Source organism: Schistocerca americana, chromosome 4, assembly GCF_021461395.2.
Source record: "Schistocerca americana isolate TAMUIC-IGC-003095 chromosome 4, iqSchAmer2.1, whole genome shotgun sequence".
Lineage (NCBI taxonomy): Eukaryota > Metazoa > Arthropoda > Insecta > Orthoptera > Acrididae > Schistocerca > Schistocerca americana.
In genome coordinates, this window is record NC_060122.1 from 74617662 (window position 1) to 74638012 (window position 20351).

The window sequence follows — 20351 nt, forward strand, 5'->3', positions numbered from 1 at the left end:
ATAGCAGTCGATTAAAATGGATACGAGTTCGTTTATGTTTTCGATATATCCTATGTAGCACGTATTATCTGGGCTTAGCTTACGTTTATTTATTATTTTGAGCTTTTCCTCATTACAGAGGCTTACCTCCAACATAATAATTTACTTGGAAATTACAAAACAAACAATAAACTTTCTTAAACTATATTTTCAAAATATCCCTCCAGGTGTTTCGATCTTGTGTGTCCTCTTCCTCTGCGCCCATTCTCCTCACTGTGTGCTGTACATTCTGGAGCCAGGTGGTCACAGGTCGTCCTATTCTTCTTCTCCCCTCCTGTTTCCACTCCAGTATCAGTTTTGGTATTCTGGTTTTCTCCATTCGTCGTACGTGCCCGTACCACTGTAATTTCTTCCTATCCATTACATCATATATTCTTTCTTTTATTTCCATTCTCCTTATTATTTCTGTGTTCCTTATCTTTTCTTTCCTGGAGATCTTGCCGATCTTCTCCAGAAGTCCATCTCTAGGGCTTGTAATTATTTAATGTGCTTAACGTTGATTGTCCAGGTCTCCGTTCCATACAGAGCCACGCTCTCTAATATGGATTTGTATATTAATTTTTTAGTTCTGCTCATTACATTCCTGCTCCATAAGACTGAGGTAAGCATCCCAATGACCCTCCGTCCGCTACTAATTCTTTTATTGATTTCTGACTCTGATTTTCCCTCGATTTCTAAAATGGATCCCAAATAACAGAAAGTGTTTATCTTTTCGATTTCCTTTCCTTCAATGTATAGCTCATCTGAATAATTAGTCAAGTATTCTGTTTGTTGGTAATTAATCTTCAAACCCCAAGTTTTGCACGCTACTGCTAGTTGATTGCACATATACACTACTGGAAATGGAAAAAAGAACACATCGACACCGGTGTGTCAGAACCACCATACTTGCTCCGGACACTGCGAGAGGGCTGTACAAGCAATGATCACACGCACGGCACAGCGGACACACCAGGAACCGCGGTGTTGGCCGTCGAATGGCGCTAGCTGCGCAGCATTTGCGCACCGCCGCCGTCAGTGTCAGCCAGTTTGCCGTGGCATACGGAGCTCCATCGCAGTCTTTAACACTGGTAGCATGCCGCGACAGCGTGGACGTGAACCGTATGTGCAGTTGACGGACTTTGAGCGAGGGCGTATAGTGGGCATGCGGGAGGCTGGGTGGACGTACCGCCGAATTGCTCAACACGTGGGGCGTGAGGTCTCCACAGTACATCGATGTTGTCGCCAGTGGTCGGCGGAAGGTGCACGTGCCCGTCGACCTGGGACCGGACCGCAGCGACGCACGGATGCACGCCAAGACCGTGGGATCCTACGCAGTGCCGTAGGGGACCGCACCGCCACTTCCCAGCAGATTAGGGACACTGTTGCTCCTGGGGTATCGGCGAGGACCATTCGCAACCGTCTCCATGAAGCTGGGCTACGGTCCCGCACACCGTTAGGCCGTCTTCCGCTCACGCCCCAACATCGTGCAGCCCACCTCCAGTGGTGTCGCGACAGGCGTGAATGGAGGGACGAATGGAGACGTGTCGTCTTCAGCGATGAGAGTCGCTTCTGCCTTGGTGCCAATGATGGTCGTATGCGTGTTTGGCGCCGTGCAGGTGAGCGCCACAATCAGGACTGCATACGACCGAGGCACACAGGGCCAACACCCGGCATCATGGTGTGGGGAGCGATCTCCTACACTGGCCGTACACCACTGGTGATCGTCGAGGGGACACTGAATAGTGCACGGTACATCCAAACCGTCATCGAACCCATCGTTCTACCATTCCTAGACCGGCAAGGGAACTTGCTGTTCCAACAGGACAATGCACGTCCGCATGTATCCCGTGCCACCCAACGTGCTCTAGAAGGTGTAAGTCAACTACCCTGGCCAGCAAGATCTCCGGATCTGTCCCCCATTGAGCATGTTTGGGACTGGATGAAGCGTCGTCTCACGCAGTCTGCACGTCCTGCACGAACGCTGGTCCAACTGAGGCGCCAGGTGGATATGGCATGGCAAGCCGTTCCACAGGACTACATCCAGCATCTCTACGATCGTCTCCATGGGAGAATAGCAGCCTGCATTGCTGCGAAAGGTGGATATACACTGTACTAGTGCCGACATTGTGCATGCTCTGTTGCCTGTGTCTATGTGCCTGTGGTTCTGTCAGTGTGATCATGTGATGTATCTGACCCCAGGAATGTGTCAATAAAGTTTCCCCTTCCTGGGACAATGAATTCACGGTGTTCTTATTTCAATTTCCAGGAGTGTAGTTAGCATCCTCTCCATCTTGTGCTACGACTACTTGATCATCAGCAAACAATAAATGGTGTAGGTAAACTCCATCTCTTATTTCTAATCCCATACTATTACATTTACGAGACCATGTTCTAAGGCTAATATCTATATAGATTTTAAATAATGATGGTGACCTGGGATAGCCCTGTAAAAGGCCTTTGCTTGTTCTAAATTCCTGTGAAAGTTTATTACCGACTTTCACTTGGCAAATGTTATCTTTATACATCTGTTGTTTTATTTTAATCAAGGAAGGGTTTATGTTTGCCATATGTAGTGCTCTCCAAAGCAATTTTCTTAGCTTACGTAATATCTTATTTATGAATCATATAAACATTTTTTATGCATTTTTGTAGTTACTGTTACAAACTGGTATCTCACCGCTGAGTAAAGTCATCTTCTAGTTCCCTCCATCAGTCTTCCTTACGTGCATTCATTGGCTACGATTGCCCTCAATACGCAAGTTCATCTTGTCATCTTATATTTTTCCTTTTTCCATCCGGATTCATTAATTCTGTCGTTAGGCTTTAGCAGCTGTCATTTGCACTTCTCAAGTCATGGCCTGTCTACTGCCATTTTATGCATTACTGACATACACTCCAGGAAATTGAAATAAGAACACCGTGAATTCATTGTCCCAGGAAGGGGAAACTTTATTGACACATTCCTGGGGTCAGATACATCACATGATCACACTGACAGAACCACAGGCACATAGACACAGGCAACAGAGCATGCACAATGTCGGCACTAGTACAGTGTATATCCACCTTTCGCAGCAATGCAGGCTGCTATTCTCCCATGGAGACGATCGTAGAGATGCTGGATGTAATCCTGTGGAACGGCTTGCCATGCCATTTCCACCTGGCGCCTCAGTTGGACCAGCGTTCGTGCTGGAGGTGCAGACCGCGTGAGACGACGCTTCATCCAGTCCCAAACATGCTCAATGGGGGACAGATCCGGAGATCTTGCTGGCCAGGGTAGTTGACTTACACCTTCTAGAGCACGTTGGGTGGCACGAGATACATGCGGACGTGCATTGTCCTGTTGGAACAGCAAGTTCCCTTGCCGGTCTAGGAATGGTAGAACGATGGGTTCGATGACGGTTTGGATGTACCGTGCACTATTCAGTGTCCCCTCGACGATCACCAGTGGTGTACGGCCAGTGTAGGAGATCGCTCCCCACACCATGATGCCGGGTGTTGGCCCTGTGTGCCTCGGTCGTATGCAGTCCTGATTGTGGCGCTCACCTGCACGGCGCCAAACACGCATATGACCATCATTGGCACCAAGGCAGAAGCGACTCTCTTCGCTGAAGACGACACGTCTCCATTTGTCCCTCCATTCACGCCTGTCGCGACACCACTGGAGGTGGGCTGCACGATGTTGGGGCGTGAGCGGAAGACGGCCTAACGGTGTGCGGGACCGTAGCCCAGCTTCATGGAGACGGTTGCGAATGGTCCTCGCCGATACCCCAGGAGCAACAGCGTCCCTAATTTGCTGGGAAGTGGCGGTGCGGTCCCCTACGGCACTGCGTAGGATCCCACGGTCTTGGCGTGCATCCGTGCGTCGCTGCGGTCCGGTCCCAGGTCGACGGGCACGTGCACCTTCCGCCGACCACTGGCGACAACATCGATGTACTGTGGAGACCTCACGCCCCACGTGTTGAGCAATTCGGCGGTACGTCCACCCAGCCTCCCGCATGCCCACTATACGCCCTCGCTCAAAGTCCGTCAACTGCACATACGGTTCACGTCCACGCTGTCGCGGCATGCTGCCAGTGTTAAAGACTGCGATGGAGCTCCGTATGCCACGGCAAACTGGCTGACACTGACGGCGGCGGTGCGCAAATGCTGCGCAGCTAGCGCCATTCGACGGCCAACACCGCGGTTCCTGGTGTGTCCGCTGTGCCGTGCGTGTGATCATTGCTTGTACAGCCCTCTCGCAGTGTCCGGAGCAAGTGTGGTGGGTCTGACACACCGGTGTCAATGTGTTCTTTTTTCCATTTCCAGGAGTGTATTATCAGTGTGGGTGCGATCTGCTGCAGTGTGGACTCTGAAGAAATTTGAAACGCCAAGATCTCTAGCACAGCTTTTATTAGATTTAGATAACCGTTTCGGCAGAACGATGTTGCCATCTTCTTACTTTATACTTTACATCGTTACATCATTTTTCTCCTTGGGAGGAAAGATGCTGTAATATTATAAAGCATAAGATCGGACAACATAGTCTTGCCGAAACCGGTTATCTAAATTTAATAAACATTTTACTAGCGATCATGAGGTTTGAAGTTTCTTTAGAGTCCACGCCACCATTTCAGTAGTATTGCTGTGGTAAAGATACATCATCATCCGTTCTATTTTATAGGTCATAGTCTTTATATCTAATTCCATCCCTTCCTCTAACCTTCAGCACATGGTTCCCATAGCACTTAGCACTATTCTGTTTTTGTTTTTTTCCTATTCTGTGTATTAAAATCCATTTCCCTCCATTAAAGTAATAATGATCCGCGAATATAAGATTATTCTCTTTAAAACATGCCAAAAGTCATCTTACATATAAAATCGAGGCTTCAGTGCTTTCCCCTGGTGTTTTCTTTTAGAGTATCATCTTCCAGCTGCTGTCAATTTTTGAGTCAGTAAACCTGTGTAAAGTATACAAAATGCTACGTGTGTCTTGAAGGGGTATTGTTTGCCTCCTGCTGAATGAGGTCATTAGTGATAAGTTTTGATTTCGGAACATTTATGTGTAGCAGAGAATCCTAGCTCACCTCGCTCAATTAATACTGTAGCGCATCCTAGAAATCCGTAAGCTCCACAATGTCACCTGAAAATCACAGGTAATTTTTTTATTAGCTTGTGATCACACTCTGATGACCAGAGAATGTATGCTCAAAGCTCGATGCGAATAATTTTTAAGAGATTGATTCTCTTCTTTCAATTTTAAATTGTTCGAAAAATTTTCCGATTTAATTTGGCCTATTCTATTGCTACAGATGTACTTCTTCAGCTTAATGTTGTGTAAGCATGCTTTAACTTTTTAAGGCGTCCAGTACCCCCTTACGGTGTGGAGAATCGAAAGACTTTTTAAATCAACAAAATAAATACGTAGTCAAGTTGTATTCTTGATAGAACTCTGTTATATGATTAATTGGCTCAAGATAAGTTACGCAAAATTCTTGCACGAAACCCCTTATTCTGCTTGCTAATTTCCAAACTAAATTTTCGAATTTTTTTGATGCATTATTCTGATAAGAATCTCATTATTATGGGAAATAAAAATGACAGCATGGCACTAACTAATGTCACGTTTGCTTTCTTTTTAGAATGGGAGTGTTATATGATGTAGGAGCCACTAAAAGGTCTGTGCGATTGTCCGGATGTACACAATTTTCATAACGAATATGTTATTCAAGTCGCTCTAAAACTTTTGCCATCCTCGACGGATATAAAGGTCTTTATAGAATGCAATGACTATTCAGAAAAGTTTTTGGTAAAAGAACGGAACAGTCAAAGTAAGGGAATCCCTATCCCGTTTCATTTTTTTAATTTTTTTTTGCTTTATTTGAATCATGATAAAATTTAATGAGCAGGCCGTGTATCGCTGTTGAACTGAACTAAAATGTATTTATTTTCTCATTTGGCATCTTTAATCTCAGTGCTAGGTTCATCTCACCGATCTAATTTTATTATTTTCATTTTAATGTGTACAAATAATGATATACGCAGGTAACAGCTTGCAAGCCCTTCCACCAACACTGCTTAAGACTTACACATGCAGAGGTTTTTGTTATATCAGAAATTACAACCAGTTATTGTTAATAAGACCCTGAAAGCTTTGAAAAACCTTACTTCAGTGCTTGCTTTGCGATGTTGATAATCAGCCAGACAAATAATTTTACTAAATTGGTTGAATATTTTGGAAGGAATAGTGTAATATTTAAAGAAATCTAGCAGAAATGATCATGGATTTTGATGTTACTTGGACGTCATTAATCGCGTACTAAATGAATTTGAGCGCTGTTAGTGAATTTCACGACACTGACAAGGACAAGGCAGCGAGATATGTAGTAAATGCTGTGAGCGTGACGACAGATGTCACTATTTCAACAAAAGAAGTCTTTAGTTCTCGCTCGTCGCCATGGTCAAAGAGGGTGAATTATTTTCGCCGGAAAGGGAATTCAGTAATCAGTCCCAAATGCAACCTGTATTTTTATTGCAGATCTAGATTTCAGCTCTTGAATATGTACCTTCAATCCGTTTAAACTGAATCACATAGTTTCGTCAAGCTTGTGACATTGTATGTAACTATATGACTTTAAGACGTACATGGCCAGATTCTAGAATCTGCTTTTTCTTGTTTTACCTCACATCGTCTAACTTTTATTTTTATGTTCTCATTGTATTAATTTCCTTTTGTAGTAATTGACAGGTAATATTCCTCTCTTCCCCCCCCCCCCCCCCCCCCTCTTTCGAACCATGGACCTTGCACCAAGATGGGGTAGGCTAACATGCCTCAACGATACGGATACAGATACAGATCGCGGTGCAACCACAACGGAGACCTACCTGTGGAGAGGCGAGATGGACATGAGGTTCCTGAAGAGGGGCAGCAGTCTTTCCATGACTGGCTGATCTGACGTTGTAACATCAGTCAACACGGCCTTACTGTACTGGTACTGTCAACAGCTGAAAGGAAGGGGAAACCACAGAAGTAATTTTTTTCGTAGAGCATGCAGCTCTACTGCATCTTTAAATGATGACGGCCTGTTCTTGGAAAAAATATTCTGGAGGTAAAATAGACCCCCATTCGGATCTACGGGCGGGGACTACTCAAGAGGATGTCTCACTAGAAGAAACAAACCTGGCGTCCTATGTGTCAGAGAGTGAAATATTGGATGACTTAATCGGGTAGGTAGGTTATAGAATTTAAAAGGAGATAAAATGGCTACTAGTGAAGTTTGGTGGCAGGAGGAACAGAACTTCAAGTCAGGTGAGTACAGGGTTATAAATACAAATAGGGATAATGTAAGAGTACGTCTAATAATGAAAAAGAAAATAGGAATGTGGGTAAAGTACTATGGACATCATAGTGAACGCATAATTGTAGCTAAGATAGACACAAAGCCCTCACCCACCACAACAGTACCAGTTTATATGCCAACTAGCTCCGCAGACGACGGAGGAATTGAAGAAATGTGTTGTGAGAGAAAAGAAATTACTCAGATAGTTAAGGAAGATAAAAATATAATTGTGGTGGTGGACCAGAATGCAACAGTAGGAAAACGAAGAGAAGGAAATATGGAAAATGAATATGGACTGAGTGGGAAGGACTGAAAGAGTGAGCTGCCTGGTACGATTTTGCACAGAGCATAATTTAGTCACCGTTAACACTTCGTTTAATAATCATGAAAGAAGGTTGTATACGTGGAAGAGACATGGAGACAATGGAAGGTTTCATATTCATTATATAATGGTAAGACCGATATTTATGTACAGGATATTAAATTCACATTTTCAGGGGCAGATGTGGACTCTGATCATAATTTACTGTTGTAAACTGAATATCGTAACTGAAGAATTTGTAAAACGGTACGAAATTAAGGAGATGGCATCTTGATAAGCTGAAAGAACCAGACGTTGTTGAGAGTTTCAAAGGGGACATTAGACACTGATTGGCTGAAACAGGGAAAAGGAATACATTACAAGGGGAATGGGTAGCTTTGAGAGATGAAATGGTGGAGGCAGTAGAGGTAAAAACATAAGGTCCAATAGAAATCCTCGGATATCACAGGAGGTACTGAATTTAACTGATGAAAGGAGAAAATATAAAAATGTAGCAAATGAAATAGGCGAGTGACAGCTCGAACGTCTAAAAAATGAGATTGACAGGAAGTACAAAATGGATAAGAAGGAATTGCTGAAGTACCCAATGCAAGGATATAGAATCGTATATGACTAGCAGAAAGATAGATCACCTATAAGAAATTTAAAGAGACGTTCCGAGAAAAGAGAAGCAGCTCTATGAATGTCAAGAACTCAGATGGAAAACCAGTACTAAGAAAAGAAGGGAAGATTCAGGCGTATAAGGAGTATATAGAGGAGCTGTACAATGGAGATCAACTTGAAGGCAATATTACAGAAAGCGAAGATCGCATAGATGTAGATGCCATGGGAGGTATGATACAAAGAGTAGAATTGGACAGAGCAGTGAAAGATTTAAGTCGGAACAGGGCCCAAGGAGTAGGAGAAATTTCGTCCGAACTACAGATTCCTTAGGAGAGCCAGCTGTGACAAGACTATTCCACCTGGATTGCAAGATGTATGAGGCAGGCGAAATATCCTCAGACTTCAACACGAATGTAATAATTCTCATTCCAAAGAAAGCAATACTGACAGATGTGCATATTACCGAACTATCAGTTTAATAAGTCATAGTTGCGAAAACCTAACACGAATTCTTTGCAAAAGAATGGAATAACTGGCAGAAGCCGATTTCGGGAAAGATCGGTTTGAATTTTGGAAGAATGTAGGGACACGTGAAGTAATACAGACTTCACGACTTCTCTTAGAAGACAGGTTAAGGAAAGGAAAACCTACGTTTATAGCGTTTATAGTCTTAGAGAAAGCTTTTAACAATGTTGACTGGAATACTCTGAAATTCTGAAGGCAGCAGGGTTAAAATACGGGGAGCGAAAGGTTATTTATAACTTGTACAGAAACCAGACTGCAATTTTAAGAATCGAGAGGCATGAAAGGGAAGTAGTGGTTGAAAGGTAGTGAGACAGGGTTGATACCTATCCCCGGTGTTATTCGGTCTGTACATGGAGCAAGCAGTAATGAAAACCAAAGAAAAATTTGAAAAGGAGTTAAAGTTCAGGGACAAGAAATAAATACTTAATTCTGTCAGCGACGGCAATGGACTTGGAAGAGCAGCTGAACGGAGTAGAAAGTGTCTTGAAAGGGTATGTAAGATGAACATTGACAAAAGCAAAAGAGGGATAATGGAATGTAGTCGAGTTAAATCAGGTGATGCTGAAGGAATTAGATTAGGAAATGAGACATTTAAATTAGTAGATGAGCTTTGCTTTTTGGGTAGCAAAATAATTTATGACCGCCAAGGTAGGAGGATATAAAATGTAAACTGATAATGATAAGAAAAGGGTTTCTGAAGAAAAGAAGTTTGCTAATGTCAAATCTAATTTTAAGTGTTAGGAACTCTTTTCTGAAGGAAATTGCCTAGAGTGTAGCCATGTATAGAAGAGAAACATGGACGATAAATCGTTTAGACAAGAAGATGATAGAAGCTTTTGAAATGTGATGCTTCAGAAGAATGCTAAATGTTAGGTGGGTATATGGCGCAACTGATAAGGAGGTGCTTAATAGATCCGGGGACAAAGAATTGTAGCACAACTTGACTAAAAGAAGGGATCAGTTGATAGGACACATTCTGAGACATCATCGGATCATCAATTTAGTATTGCAGGGAATGAGGGGGAGGGGAGTGGGGTAATAATGTAGAGGGTGGCCAAGAGATTTATACAATAAGAAGTTTCAGAAGGACGTAGGCTGCAGTACTTATTTGGACACCTTACAGAGCAGTGTGGACACCTGCATCAAACCAGTATTCGAAATGAAGGCCACAACAGAACTTTCCTCTCTTAGTATTGAATCCATATCTTCTGGCCTACTTTGTAAATTTCTACCATTTTATGGCTACCACAGAGAAGTCATTCGCAAATTGTCTGAATAGGTAAGTCCAAATGACTATGGAGGACATCGGCATACCATCTGCTGTAGGTCTATGACTAGTAAATTTTGCTGTCGTTCAAATTATCCTTTTCGTAGATGGCAGCTTTACCTTTGAATACTATGCGGTTATTTTATTAAAGATCCTTCAAGAGTTTAATAGATGATTACTCTGCAAGTTGTCTAGCTATGGTGAATTTTCTTGCATTTCTGTGTACTACTCTTTCTTTCACAGTACGAACCAAGAACAGTGCCTCCTATTCAGATAATCTTTGAGTAATACCACATTAAACATATCCTCTTTCAGACGACAATGAAAAGAAGTGTACACATTTGGTGGCTATTGCCTTTTTCTATTTCTTTTTGTGAAGTCGAAAATGTAAAGTAAATCAAAGGAAATCTCCCAAGTCTTTCTTTTGCGTAGAATACCTCAAAGTCATTACTGAAATATTTCCTCGTAATGAGACGTTAATACGGATTTCCCTAAGTTATAACCAAGGCATTATGTATACTTTAATACCATTGGCAACCGTATTCTAAGACTTGTTGACAATAAAATTTTAAAATATCTCTTTATTTGTTTGAAAAGATATTTTTGGCAAACGCTGCACCTCCTCAAATGAAAAAAAAAAATCTACAAGAAATTGTCTAACGAGCGTCACTGCAAACAAAAGATGAAGTTCTATTATCAGTCTAATTATCTGTTAATAACAGACTGTTATCTTTCGTAAGATTCCATCATAGTACTGATCGACGATTCTTGCATCTCCTGAATGATCTCTGTCACATTGTGCCCCTCATTTACTAAGAGCGCACTGCTCATTAAGAAACTGAGATACTGACTGAGCCCAACGAAAGATTAAATTATAAAAATAGCGTCTCAGGCTGTAGTTTTGATTGGAGTTACAGCTGATATGCCAAAGAGCTTAAGAGTGAAATATCCAAAGGATTTAGCCACTGATATGATGGTTGCTATGCAACTCGAAGAGGTGGATATTGCGACCCGTGGGCAGGATAAATGGAATGTACGATTCGTGGACCTATTAAACTTTGGTGGGCCATTAACAGCAATACCGGTAACGCGTCATAGGTACTAATGGGTAATAACATTGTAATGTACAATAAGCCATACAAGACACGATAATGGAAGAATTTATCAATCAGCATTTGGCTGATGGCATTACTGAAGAACATGAGATTCCATGGGTAGCAGCTGTCGTTATCATCCTGAGGAAATCACTGGAAAATGAAGAAGTGTCGTCTTTGTTGCATTTAACGATATCTAAACGCAAGAGGAGCCACAGATGCATATTCAATTCAAACATTAATGGAGACTTTAGAGAACTTAGGTCAGTCGGTTTCCATTCTATGAGTTATACATCCAGTAATCTCTGGAAGGTGGCTGGTGCATTATTAATACCAGGCAACATCCGTCGATGTTGATTGTCCCACCATAGAACCTTAACGTGGTCTTTGGCTGTTCTTTGAGATTCGGTTCCAGTAACGATCTTTTAATTTCATAGTGGAGAAATACTCACACCCTCAATCAAATGGGAGAACAGAACGCTTCCTTGTCTTGTGAGCAAGATCCATATCGTGACTTAAGGCTAATAACTTCAACAAATACTTTACTAACTGAATGTACTCAGTATCAAAATATGACGTTTGGTCTGTCTGATTTCTTAGATTTGATACAAAGTCTTGCCTAGTTTATCGTAGTTATTGGGATGCTATAGTTGAAGATTGCAGAATGATAACTGGCTTGGCTCTTTATGTCTCCAGTAAGATGGAAATAGTTTATTACTACCACATTGTTTGCGGTAGACAGTTTCCTTAAAGTTGTGTTGGCACCAATTTCCATCTAAGATCAGTGTTGGATATTCTTGCTTTCCAAAAAACCACAATTACTGGAGACGACTTTACGACACAAATGCCGCTGGGACACCAGCTTTCACCTGATTATGTACAGTTTTAGCACTCACAAAATTTTCACATCGCCAGCCATGGCACAACTACGTACACGTACTAGGCTACTCTGCCTGCGACTGCCGTCTTTTTGCACTTTTCCGTACTTTCTGTGCCACTTACCACCAAAGTCATCCACACAACTGCGAGTTGAAAACCCAAAGTGGATTCCTGACTTTCTCATTCGCATTGTCAAAAGTAATATACATATTTAAATGACATGTGAATATTACTGTCGTTATAATTATGGACAACATTCATTATTACGCTTTTGCTCTCTTTAAACAATATCTATCACTCCAATTACCTTTAACACATCATTAAAGACATTCGTCATCGATAGAATTTATAGATACATTTAACATTATTTGAAAACATCATTACTTTTATGTATCGATTTTTATAGCCTTGGTTTGAACGAAAAATTTTAACAAATTTTTTGGTAAAATTTAAGCTGTTGTGTTACAAACTATTTCCAGTTAAATGGATCGTTAAAGGACAGAAAAGCTTTAGTCATTTTGGTGTACTAATGTATTTTGCAGAATAACGTAGGTTAAAAAGCCGCGAAGTAATCATGTGGATTAAGATACCGGTACATTAGAATAAGAGGGACAGGAGAAAACTTGTATTCATTTTGTGTTAATATACCAACCTACTGAACATATGTTTAGATGGTTTTATCCACACATCGAAACATGTGCAAATCTAGATACCAGATTTATTCAGAGAAGAGAGAATTATTGCACCACGGCCTGGCTGGTGCGCTGAACTATCTTGCGCCAACGCAGCAACACGATGGAGGGGTGCCTTCTTTGTTGTTACCGCACAGTACGAATTAAGAAGACGTATTCATTGCGTAAAAGCACTCATTCACGAAACTAGCAAATCAGAAAGAGTTAGCAAGCATCTGTGAAGGGTGAAGTTGGGCAAAGGTACACCTCTGGCTAGACTCCTGTTGAAGCTAAGTGAACAAAACAGAGCAGATTGAATGAAGTCAAAGCAACCCAATGGCAACGCCCGTGTATTACGACTGTTGTCTCTTCCAGGATGGGGGTGAAACTGTTAGAAAAGTATTGGCGATTACACTCTCATAAATATTCCCCTGAATCAGGCTCTCAGTCTCAGATGTACTCTTGTGTTATTCGCGCATGACCATACTGCTGTTTAAAATGTAAAATTAAAACGCCTTTTGAGTGTAATTTATTATGTGATCATTTTCGACGTTCACCACGCCATCTTGAGGCTCCCTGACTGACGTGTAAGGGAAATCCAACCTGATATACAGTCGAAATAGGGGCCAGCATTAATTGATGAATGAAGGTATTAGTTAATGAAAGTTTATGCATACCAGATAATGTTGGCCCCTGTTTCGGCTACACGTGAGGTTGGATTCGTCTTGGATTCCTCCTACTCGTTGGTTGGGAGCCCTGAAGATGGTGTAGTGAAATGATAAAACTGGTCACATGAATTACATTCAACATATACATGGCTGAAGTAAGTTGTTTTTAATTTTACATTTAAGGCTGAGTAGCTGAAATCCCTCAGTCATCTTGTACAAAGGCGTATTTACAGAGTTCTGGGGTATATATGTGCTGCTAACCACTGTTATCTTCATCTTCTGACTTTCAGATAGGAACTACTGCGGCAGCTGGTAAGGTATTCAGTCATAAGTCATGGAATTAGTCTCCAGTAGCAGGAGGCAACTGCCTTTGCTGGGGCACATATGCAGACGACTTGGCACTTTTGCACTGCTATGTCTTCATTTAGGTGGCTATTTTGTTCTGGCGGCCATCTCTGTAGTGGGATACATGTTTGAGCCCAGGCTGGGGGCGGCTCGGTTTGTCTCTGGCTGTACACTGATTCCTAAAGGCATCCATTGACTGATCATCGCGCAGAGCGGAAACGTGCCTTCGACATTGATCATGCTCAGGGCTACACTCTGTGTACCATCCTCTCCTGTCCTGTGTTTTGTGGCGCGAGGCTGGCCAGGAGCCTGGATGGCGTTGTCATGCATCGGACATGGGGCGCCGTCCCTTCCGACTGTGGCCGGTCTATGACTCCAGGGGCTGAAGCAGCCTATGCACGCCAATGCCCGTGTGTAGGCCTAACTGTTGACGACAGCTCTCAGAGTTCAGTGGTTCACTACTTCATCCCAGGGCTGCAGCAACTCCTCCAGCAGTGACCACTCCTCTGTACCTGACATGAATAAACGTTTAATTCAACCAGGGTCGATGTCTTATTACTGGTCTGCAACTCGCTTCCAATCACCACCACCAGTCCCAAACTAGGTCCAGACGAAGGAGGGGACTTTGCTTCCCGACTGCAAAGCCAAATCCTCCGCTACAATGGAAGTCACACCCCCGGCCTCTATAATACACGGGAATTTGGACTTGAGTTTTGGTACTGGGATATCTTTCATGATGTATGGTACTGTTCAGTTACCTTTCTCAACGATTTCGTTGACATTATTAATAAATATTATGTCAAAACATTTTTTAATCAATATCTTTCTGTGTCGCTGAAAAACGTATGTAGTGTTTCCTCTGAAGTAGCAGGCGATAGCGTCATAAATGGTAATCATACAGCAAATTCCTGTTTTCCTTTGATATAATTACTTGTCTGAAGAGTCACTTAGATATCATAAAGAGTTTTAAATGTAACAAATCTGATAATGTTTGTTACAAAGCATTTTTAATGACTAATTGCAACGATTAACATTAGCAAGTCTGTGCGTGGTTGATAATTTTCTCTCATCACTTTTCTACTTATTTTGATAATCGTTGTAGCTGCAGTTGAAACGCCCCGCTTTTCACTGCAGGACAGGACAGATAGTATAAATTGTGGAAAGGGGTCAAAATAAGGCGCTGTCAGTTACACTCGAACATACAACGTTATTATTCGATCAGACATTACGAGAGCCCAAATAAATTTTTTTTAAACACACAGCTTTAATATTTGGGATTTAATTACCAGCTCAAAGCCACTTTAATTTAAAAACGGCTAAAGGCCAATAACTTAAAACGAAAGCACAATCAGAAATTTAAAAGGCACGCCTTATTTTAAAACAGTTCTTTAGTTAGGCTGAAGTGACAAGTTAAGTTCAAATCAGCTGAAGGCCTAACCCTTTAAACTCCATAACATTAATTTTTTAAATGCCACAGGCCTTACGTGAAACAGTTCTTTAATTTAGGGTGAAGGCCTTAAGAGCAAACAACTCAAACTCAAAATCGGCTGAAGGCTCAAGACTTAAAATTCAACAACACTGAAATTTTTAAAATGCCAAAGGGATTATGTGAAACAGTACTTTAAACTAGGCTGAAGCCATACAAGTACAAACAACAACAACAAATTTGAAAAAAAAAATGACAGTCGCCCCAGGGCGCTCAGAAGTTCGAGGGTCGGCCTGGAATTCAAAAACTAACGCTCGCTTAGGTGAGACAGGCAGTCGGCCCAACCATTTTCAATCCGCTAGGAACCCAACCGACAGACGGTAACAGACCAATGATCACGATCAGTTCCTCTCCACACTTGCACCAAAACAGCGGAGACTGGAACAACAACCAGAACGGATCACAGACAACCCATAAGCGGTAGACCACCCAAATACACGTCGTCTAATCAGACGACCGACAAAATGGCCAAGCAAGATCGTTTCCACTGAATCGTGTGTGTCGGCAATCGTCGGGCGAGTGATGGCTATCCTGTCCTTCCTCGCTACTCCACACCATCCGACCAGTGAAGAGCCTGTACGCAGACAACATTTAAATAGCTTGTCAGTCAAACCACATAAACTACACACAGTTTCACGAACATTTGCACGAAGAACTAGACAATACTAACGGCAGTGACTGAGCAAAACAAGGACGAATCACGAGTTGGCACACACAGACAACCCATAAGCGATCGCCGGGCAAATATACGTCGTCGAGCAAAACGACCGACCGACGATCAACCAAAGTCGTCCCCGCTCAAATCATGTGTATCGGCAGTCATCGGCGAGTGATGGCTATCCGCGCCTCCCTGGCGCCGCATGCCCCACTGGTGCTACAACGCGACTACGCCAACCGAGCAAGTGCTACACATCAGCACGGAGACACCACTAAAATAACTGGGCAGTGAACACCACAGGCTACACACAATTTCACAAACACTTGGACGAAGAACGCGACCAATGCTAAAAGCAGTGACTGTGCAATCACCAGGATGAACCTCGAGTTGAGACACACACTGCCAACTCATAAGCGATCGGTGAGCAAATACACGTCGTCCGGTAAGATGACCAGCCGACGATCAACCAAGACCGTCCCAAGCCATGTGTGCCGGCAACGGTCGGGCGAGTCGTGGCTATCCGAACCTCACTGCCGCTCCCGCCCGACCGAACTTCTGCCGCGTCCCAACTGTCCGACTGCCAGGTCCGAACTCCACTGCTGGCGCGTTCCAACCTGTTGGACGACAGACGACGACCAGCAAGTAATAGCAGTCCAGCCATGATAATACGACAGGGCTTATATCGATAAGCGCTGCTGCTGCTGCCGCTCACGGGCAGGCAAGGCAGCGACTCAGTGACATCAGTAATTGAAAATTAACATAACGAGGTTGCAGTACGGTGAAAACAGGATGTTGAATAAGAGATGGCACGAACATGAGCCACGCAAGGCTCAGCATTGTCTGTTGGACTCTAAAGGATAACCAATATCCTTACTGCACTGAGTTCTCTGCGCATTCTGAAATGGCTTCAGGCTAAATTTTTAGTGCAAATGACCTACCTCTCGTTTTCTCAGTATCATAAATACACATATTTTGATGTGTATGGACTAAAAATACAGAATTTCCTGAGCCTTTTTATGTCTCTCTGCGTGATGTTCCAAAAACAAACTGAATATACTCTGAGGTGACAAAAGGCATGGGATACCTTCTAACATAGAATCGGCTCTCCTTTTGCCTGGCGTAGTGCAGCAACTTGCAGTAGAAGAAACTGTAAATATTGGTGGACCCAGGGGCATTGCTGTTGCACTTGATGGGACATGGCAACGTCGAGGGCATCGGTCCTTGAATGGTGTTTTAAGTGGTACTTCTCTGGAGAATGGAAATGTTGTTGATGTTATCTAAGTACTGCCACAACTGCTATCGTAACATTGAAGGACATATTGAACATCAGTGATCTAAGAATTATTTGGGTTACAGTGGAGGTATGGAGTGTGATGGGGCTCTAAAAATATTTCAGAGATCGGTGCCCGTTTATAACGTTAGATACACGAAATACCTAGGCGATGGGGACTCTAAAACTTTCAATAAAATTAATGCCTTCAATGTTCATGGTCATACCTTGGTAACAAAACTGGAGTGCTGTGGACATGTGCAAAAGAGGATGGGTGCTAGATTGAGGAAGCTATAAAGAGAAATTAAAGGAAATTTGCTACCTGATGGAAAGTCTCTGTCTGGTCCAGGAAAATTGACAGAAACTGTAGTAGACCTTCTTCAGAGTTATTGTGTCCTGGCCATTAGACGAGCGGCACCTCTGAACGATGTTACAGCAACGAGAAAAGCTGTATGGGCCACCTACTTTCATAAGTTGTCCACAGGCAACCAGCCTGTCCACAGACTTTGCCCTAAAGTAGTAGATTCTTGGTGTGGTTGCCAAAAAGCAAAAGAAAGTGGTCAAATATACAATCGTAGCCATTCTCTTCCTCAGCCTGTTATGAATGAAATAAAGCCTGAGACCTGAGTGACCCTGTGTTGCTTAGTAAATGTCTTCATGAGGGCACTCAGAATACAAATGAAAGTTTCAAGTATTACATATGGGAAAGATTACAAGAGAATCTTTTTGTAGAACTAAATACACTAAAATTGGTGTACTAGATGCAGTGATGTTTCAATGATGGAGTGATAGGAAGGTTGGAAGTCCTGAGAAATTTAGGAATAAATGTGGCTCTAATACGGAAGATCAGTTTCCTGCATGTGACACACAACGGGTACATGAAGCTGAAAGATTCGCTCTTCAAGTACCAAAGAAGCAAGAAGTGCTAAAAGGAATGCCAAGAGGAAGATTGAAGATGAAGAAATGCTGCAGGATGAAGAATATGCTTCAGGAATGTTCTGAGGCACAGTTTAATTGGACTCATATCTTCATTCGCAATTTCCGGCAAGTCGTATTTTTCAGAATTTAGGTACAAATATTACCTAACGTTTATGAAGTATTTCTCTAATTTTTTCTGTAACTTGCAATAGTCTATACCTATTTAGTAGACCTAAGCTTTATTGCAGAATTATCTACATTATAGAAAAAGTAACATTTTTACTAGGAAAAAAGATTATACGAATTAAAATGTATGATGTGATATTTTTTACTTGCAATATACGTAATAGGTGGAATTAAATAGGTCTAGTACCTCAGCGATCATGTCTTGCATATCTGGTGAAAATTTGGTCTCCTTCAAATGTATAACATTGGATTAAATGGTACCTCAATTTCAGGAAGCATTTTGGAAAAGAAATGCATCAATTTCTTTGTAATTTCTTTAATAACCGTAATCAGATTCAAAAATATTCAAAACACATCTATTTCGTCCAGAAAGTGTGCTGCATTACCTGATATCAACAAAAAATCTGTAAAACATTATAAACAGTGCCTGAAAGAAATAGGCGTTGATTTTTACATAATACTGAGCCGGAAAAATACCCTGTATCCTTAAAGGCAGATCAGAGAGTAGATAGTTGAAGAGTAAATTGAAAGCCTCTACGAGGAGTAGACTTATCTGACGATGGAATAGAAGGAGAAACAAGTCGACAAGGAAGAGATAGATGATCAAAAATCTGAATGAGAATTTAAAAGAGCTTTGGAAGACTTAACATCAAATGAGGCAGAAGGGATAGATAACATTGCATCAGAATTTCTAAAATCATTTTGTGAAGTGACAACAAAAGGACTATTCACAATGGTGTGTAGAATGTACGAGATTGGTGATATTCCATCAGACATTCCTAAAAACACCATCCACACAATTTCGAAAACAAGAAGAGCCGACAAGAGCAAAAATTATCACACAATCAGCTTTACAGCTCACGCATCGAAACTGCTGAAAAGAATACTGTACAGAAGAATGGAAAAGAAAATTGAGAATCTCTTAGATGACGATCAGTGTGGCTTTAGGAAAGGTAAAGGGATAAAAGAGGCAGTTGTGACGTGCCGTTGATAACGGAAGCAAGACTAAAGAAAAATAGAAACACGTTCTTAGTGTTTATCGATCTGGAGAAAGCATTTGATAACTTAAAATGGTGCAAGATGGTCGAAATTCTGAGGAAAATGGGGGTAAGCTATAGGAAAAGGCAGGTAATGCACAATATGTACAAGAACCAAGAGGGAACAATAAAATGGAAGACCCAGAACGAAGTGCTCGGATTAGAATGGGTGTAAGACAGGGAGGTAGTCTTACGCCCCAACTGTTCAATCCATACATTGAAGAAGAAAAGATGGAAATAAAAGAAAGTTTCAGGAGTATGTTTAAATTCAGGGTGAAATGGTATGAGTGATAAGATTCACTGATGTCATTCCTACCCTCAGTGAAAGTGAAGAAGAACTGCAGCATGTGTTGAATCGAATGAAGTCTGGTGAGTATAGAATATGAATTGAGAGTAAATCGAAGAAAGTTAAATGTAACGGGAAGTACCAGAAGTGAGAACAGTGAGGAAATTCACATTACAATTTGTGATAATGAAGTAGTGTGACCGACGGAGTAAGGACGTAAGAACCAGGCTAGCACTTGGGAAAAAGGCATTCCTGGCCAAGAGAAGGCTGCTAGTCTTAACTTAGGAAAGAAATTTATGAAAATGCACGTTTGGAGCAAAACATAGCATGGTAGTGAGACATAGACTGTGCAGAAACCAGACCAGAAGAGAGCCGAGGCCTTTGGGCTGTGGTGCTTCAGAAGAATGTTGAAAATTAGGTGGACGATAAGGTAAGAAATAAGGAGGTACTCCACAGAATCAGCGAGGAAAGGAGCATATGCAGAACACTAACAAAAAAGGGACAGAATGACAGGACATCTGTTAAGGCACCAGGGGATAACTTTCACGGTACTGGAGGGTGCTGTAGAGGGTAGAAACTGCAGAGGAAGCCAGAGATTAGAATACACAGGTGGACTTACTACTCTGAGATGAAAAGGTTAGCACAGCACAGGAATTCGTGGCGAGCAGTATCAAACCACTCAGAGGACTGATGACTCAAAAACAAGTCCTAAAGGATATGTTCGTCGTACGTCCCACATTGATTTCTGAGGTAATTTCAGCCGGCCGGAGTGTTAGAGCGGTTCTAGGCGCTACAG

The 20351-nt window shown here is 42.1% G+C and overlaps 1 protein-coding gene across 1 annotated transcript in view; it reads left to right on the forward strand.

Moving 5' to 3' along the window:
- The window catches only part of LOC124613270 (macrophage mannose receptor 1-like), an 83109-nt gene that overhangs the window by 52843 nt on the left and 9915 nt on the right, over nucleotides 1-20351 (forward strand). The window lies entirely within an intron of this gene.